Raw genomic sequence first — 6,403 nt, 5'->3', positions numbered from 1 at the left:
CCTCTATATACTGCTACGAGTCCTGTAACATTGTTTCCTCTATATACTGCTACGAGTCCTGTAACATTGTTTCCTCTATATACTGCTACGAGTCCTGTAACATTGTTTCCTCTATATACTGCTATGAGTCCTGTAACATTGTTTCCTCTATATACTGCTACGAGTCCTGTAACATTGTTTCCTCTATATACGGCTACGAGTCCTGTAACATTGTTTCCTCTATATACTGCTACCAAGTCCTGTAACATCGTTTCCTCTATATACTGCTACGAGTCCTGTAACATCATATTAACCAAGAACCTGGTAATTCTACTTGTTCTCCCTTGTTGCCTTCTTAGTCTCCATTGTTTTGGGATTTGTTAGAAACTACACGAAACAATATTATGGTGTGTACATCTCTTACAATTATACTTGTCATAAGACGTTAGTATTACTCTGTCAGACTTATAAAAGGTGTACGTGCCATGATAATTGTTTTATCAAATGATCTCTATAAATATTGTCCTGACCGCTGCTGTGTTGGTTGTATCACAACCAGCCTGAAGAGCTCTGGATTAAGTAGAACATGCAGTTGGTAATGGATATGACGAGCATAGTATGGTTGGAATACATTCTATTATTATTATTAAACACTCTTCTACTTCATGGAAATCCCTAAGGAACTAGATAAGAAATGTAGTGTTTAAAAATATAATAGGCTTAATACTAATGTCTTATGACTATTGTAATAATAAATTTGGATAACTTAATCAGCCTTCTGTGTAGCTTCTTATTTCAAGGTAATTTGTTCATGCCATCATGTTCTAAATTTAAAAGCTAAATGGACTGAAAATATAACTATATTATAGTTTATTTTTTTACACAGTAAATAAAATTTTAAATAACTAAAAGAACGAGTTTTTTTTTTCAATAAAGTCAAGTTTAAATGTAAGTAAGTTTCTCAAGTTTAGTAAACAGCATTGCAGTAAAACTTACTGGATTTTTACAGTTAAAACTCGTGATATCAAGGGAATGTATTGCAGTTTTTAGAAGGGGAATTAACCAGTTTTTAATAGTATGTATGTGTAAACCAACAGTTATATCTTAGCCCGAGTAATTCAGTTTGTTTTTGTCAAGTTTAATTTCATTTACATTTATTAACGACTATATTACCACTTTCTGAGTGGCTGTTTTGTTCTTCTCCTTCATTAGGAAATATGTGTACATATACAACTGCAGAATTTAAAAGACTTACAAACTCAAGCATTCTTGAGTAGTTTATCGTTCTTCATTAGGATATTCATCTGAGAAAAGCAAAAAAAGATGCAGATTCAACTTCCTTTTGAAAATTTATTTGTTATGCATTTAATTAGTAGAGTCAGGTCTTTAAAATAATAAACAAATGGCAAGAATTGAACCAAAAAGAAAACCTGTAACATCGCCATGTATTCGGTCATATCAATTTATATTAAAACCAATGATTGTGTTTCTACAGTGTGAGAAGGTCAAGATTTTTCTCAAGTTCTTTCATTAAACCATTTGCAATCTTCGTAGGGGAATTTTGAGAGTCATATCCCTCTGGTTTCTTCAAGTTAAATATTAACAATTACTGACACCACATAAAATTTATCATAAAACATTCGAACTTAAGTCAAAAATAAAATGAACAGTTCTATGCATCTTGGCTCAGAAACTATTTCTGTTAATACGAAGAAAGAGAAAAGTTCAAAGCTACTTGTGACAGCTAGAGAACAAAAGACGGTATTACTGAGAACATTTAATTCGGTATCATCTTGTAGTTAATGGCCAGGTATAATGGATGGCCTCCCGTATAAAATGATCCCTTGAGACCCACCATATTAGCGATTGAATCTGACAGATACAACTTTCTGAAATTTCTGTCTTTTGTTTCTTAACCATTTAACAAGCTACAAGTTCATAATTAAAATTTACACCTAACCTTAGCACGTGATAGAGGTGTTAAAAAAACTAATGTTATTTGGATGTGACAAGAAAAAGAAGTACATTGCAAATACCCAATGCAAATAAAGGTATAATCAGATAAATAAATAAGAAACTAGAACAATGCTCTTTCTGTTTTCAAAAAAGAACAAAAGAAATTACTAAAGGATAAGGAAACGTTTATTAATTCTATGTCCATCTTTCCAGCTTAAATAATAGTTTTCAATATTCTCAGTTAAACTGATTTCTGTGCAAAAATCAAACAGGTTAGCCTGATAATGAAATGAGCAAGCAGGAAGGCTGTAACATGAAAACTCAGCTGAGTTAAGTTGGGTGAGAATTATACAAAATGGAAGCGTTTGCTGAAACCAATCTTTAACATAAAAAACAGCTTACATAAACAAGTGGACGATCGCCTCTACAGGTCTAGTCTTTATTATCAACACAACATAAAAAACAGCTTACATAAACAAGTGGACGATCGCCTCTACAGGTCTAGTCTTTATTATTAACACAACATAAAAAAAACAGCTTACATAAACAAGTGGACGATCGCCTCTACAGGTCTAGTGAATAATCTACAACAATCTTTCTTTTGAAGTAGGATTACTCGGGGTGAAAATCAAGTATAACCAGGCAAGAAACAAAGTTCCAATAACTGGTCACTCTTACAGCATTCATTGGTTGGAACATACAGATATCACCCACTCGGCCAATGAAAGGGCATGCATTTTTGCGAGAAAGGTAGATGTTATCTGATATGGCAGAAAAGTACACAAGGGTAATTAAAACTGAGAATATTAATTATTTTTTTTATTTTGACTTTTCGTCCTATTAATCTCACGATCAAAAAATTATTCCGAAATTATCAAGTGGAAATCACCCTTAAAACTGAGATATTTCAACGTTTCTCTGGACCGAGTGTTTTATGTTAAAACTGCATGAGAACAAACTACACAAAAAATTCGTAAACTTCTACATCACTGAAGATGGTTGAAAGACGTGATATATGTTTAGGACGAGAAAAAAATTCAATTATTTAAGGTTGGAACTGGATTAGGTCATTCATCTGTAAAGAAGAAAAAGTTTACCATAAGTATTAAATAAATAAAATTACGGACATCATGTAATCTTTATATCAAACATTAAGGGAACTAAAACTAGAATTATAATTCCAAAGCTTAATAATATTGTTTATTTTAAGCTGTGGGTGTGCTGCAGGAGTAAAAGTGAAATCCATGTCTTAGGTCAAATAATAACTGAGGATGGGTGGAGTTGAGTTGCTACCATCCTCTTAGTCTATCAGTTCAAAATTAAGTATGGACATAGCATAAAGTCGTTTTGAAGTATTACGAGAAGCTTTCAAACAAACAACTCTTTAAAGGATGTCGCGTGAATAAAACAGTTGAAAGCAGCATTTAAAGCTTCATAACAACTTCTTAATAAATAACAACAAGATTTATAAATACCGGAATAAAAAAGATATAACAGTGCAGATTTTTAACACGGTTTGTACATCAAACCTTGCTTCATTTCTTTTACTGCGAAAACAAAGAATGAAGGTCAAACATTGTGTATTTTTAACTTTACATGCGTTAAAGTTTGCTCATAGTGACGTTAGATTCATCAAATAAATGAAATATCAGTACTTGCTAAAAACAAAAAGAGAACAGAATGTGCTAGAGTAGTGTGCTTATTTGAAGTGGAATGATGAGAAAAATCACGTTATTTTTGACATATACACGAATTACATTATTTTCTATTTGCATACTTTACAATTTTTCAAAGAATCCCCATTCATGCCTCAAAAGTAATTCTGTGGGCTTATAATGCTAAAAATTAGTTTTCGGTATCCGCTGTGGGCAGAACACAGATAGCCTATTGTGTAGCTTTACGCTTAAGAACAAACAAAAATTTAAATCAATAGAGGAGAGACACCTTTAAAAAATTTTTAATTAAAAGTTAGGTCCCACGATGGGTCAGCGATAAGTTTACAGACTTACAACGTTAAAGCCAAAGGTTCGATTCCTTGCGGTTGACAAAGCGCAGACAACCAAATGTGTAGCGCTGCGTTGAAAGAACGGCATTAAAAGTTATAAAAATTGTGGTCTTCTTGGAAACAACTTATTCTAATCCACAGCAAGTTACCTTCATAAAACTTTATTTTTCCTGTGTAAAATTTTATTCTGGGATATTTTGTTAAATTACAATCACTGATTAATATTTTTTAAAATGTATTAAAATAATTTACCATTTTTATTTATTTCCTTTATGATTAAACTCTGAAGACCCCTACCCCATTCTTCCTTCACTGATAAAAATTTCACCTTTTCGTTTTACCACCTCGAAATTTAAGTGCGTATTATGTTAGGTTTACTAAGACATAGTGTTATAGATGTTTATGTGAACTCATGTAGTTTTGTTGGATGAAAAATCAGCAATAAAAGTAATAGCATTCAATATAATCTATATAAATTTGTCATCGATGGAAGAAGATGGTAGTAATACTAGTACTAGTAGAAAGATTACTATTGATATTTTACATGGACATCTTTTCATCTGGAATGCGAATGGTAAAAACTCGGCGAAAACAATAGTTTTTCTTTCTTCTTTTTTAAATGTATTCATATTTACAAATTGTAACTTTACACACTTATACCTAATTAACTGTGCGTATAGGTTAAGCATGAAACCTAGTATCAAAGGGGCTGCTAGGCGCTGGCTAAAGTGGCCAGTATCACAATTCTGTATGGCAGTGCTGTAGTGTAAATCCTCAGTGTGTGTCTTGAAAAATTAAAATAGAGATTTATGATCGATATCATACTGAAACGCCGAAAATTCCCGAGTCCCGAACTAGCGACGCCGCTGCGGCCTAGCAATAGTAGCATTTTTGTATCAGTATTACAAGATATTAGCATTTAAAAAATACTTTTTGTGACAAACTGTTATTATTAGAAACTTTGGAAATAGGTTGCTGTTAGTATTACTCATAGTCTTAGTAAATTTGACATCATTAGTAATAGTGTAATATTTAAGCTTATGAAGATGCAAGTTGAAAAAGGGTTTTAAGTAAACAAGAAGGAAAGGAATGTAGAGAGCGTAGGGATAAGTTATGAAATGGGAGGACTCGTATTGTTGTTGCTACTGGAATTAAACCTTGGTTTTATTTCTGAGGAGGATTTGGTTATAAATGTTCATTCATGAGCCTTTTATTACCAGTATTTATAATATATCATTTGTTGTTTATTTTGAGACCAGGTTTATAGTATACAAGTTTTATCTCTAGATTTAGAAAAGCAGACTCTGGGAAAATATATTGAATGAAGAAACTTATTGGAGAAACTGGCATTAAAAAGAATATAAACAACAAAGGACCATTTCCCCTTGGAGGCTGTCCTTGTACATCCACCCATAAGTAAATTAAAAATTTAAACCCACCCATTATATATTTTTTTTTTTTAGGAATTAGTGGTAACAGCAGGCAAGATTCTGTAACTGCTTTACAGAAATCCTGAGTTAACTTAAAGAACATTAAGGTTATTATTATTTTCTACATTAATTCTAAGTTAAAGAACACAAAGGTTATTTTTCTACCGAAATTTGGTAAGGCCTCATTTGGAGTATTATGGACAGTTTTGGTTTCCTCATTGTTGAAAAGATTAATTTATTTGAAAAACTTCAGAGACAGGCTACCAGAATGATTCCTGGTTTGAAATATTTTGAAGGATTTATACTTTGAAGAGACTCCAATATTTGAACTGTTTTGAGTGTAATAGAAATATATCAATGTAACATGTTTAGAATCTTTGGAGTCTTGGAGAAACTACCCCAGCTGGACTGGTGGCACAAAACTTTCCTCTTGATAGTTAGAAATGTGCTGGTAGTTTGAACTACTTTAATTAAAACTTTTTTTTCACTGCTATTCTAAGGAATAACGAGACCATTTGTTCCATCTAGATTATTCCGTTTTACTTCTACCAATTTACTCCAAACTACACATTTAAATAAATTTTCTGTGTCTAACAGTGATCTTGTAAAATACTTATCCAATCTCCTTTTAAACTTCATGTTTTAGTTTCTTTCATTGCTGAAACCAAATGATACTGTAAGCTGACCACCCTTTTAGAAAAGTAACAATGTTTTAAGCGGCTTAGCATGGTAAACACATCTTGGACATGATAAACTAGTATTTGTGTGAAAACAAAATTACTTATTTATATGAAGTATATACATTATAAGAGATGATGGTTTATAAGCTGTTAGTAAGTTATTGGTAGTTATTACGAAAACATTTCTTTAAGTGATACACACAAGATAGTTCATGTAGTGGTTAGTAATATGTAAAACAGTTCTCCAAGTGATACACACAAGATGGTTCATGTAGTGGTTAGTAACATGTTAAACAGTTCTCTAAGTGATACACACAAGATGGTTCATGTAGTGGTTAGTAACATGTAAAACA

The sequence above is a fragment of the Limulus polyphemus genome, unplaced genomic scaffold (assembly GCF_000517525.1).
Source record: "Limulus polyphemus unplaced genomic scaffold, Limulus_polyphemus-2.1.2 Scaffold9358, whole genome shotgun sequence".
Taxonomy (NCBI): Eukaryota; Metazoa; Arthropoda; class Merostomata; order Xiphosura; family Limulidae; genus Limulus; species Limulus polyphemus.
This window is presented reverse-complemented; position numbering follows the sequence as displayed.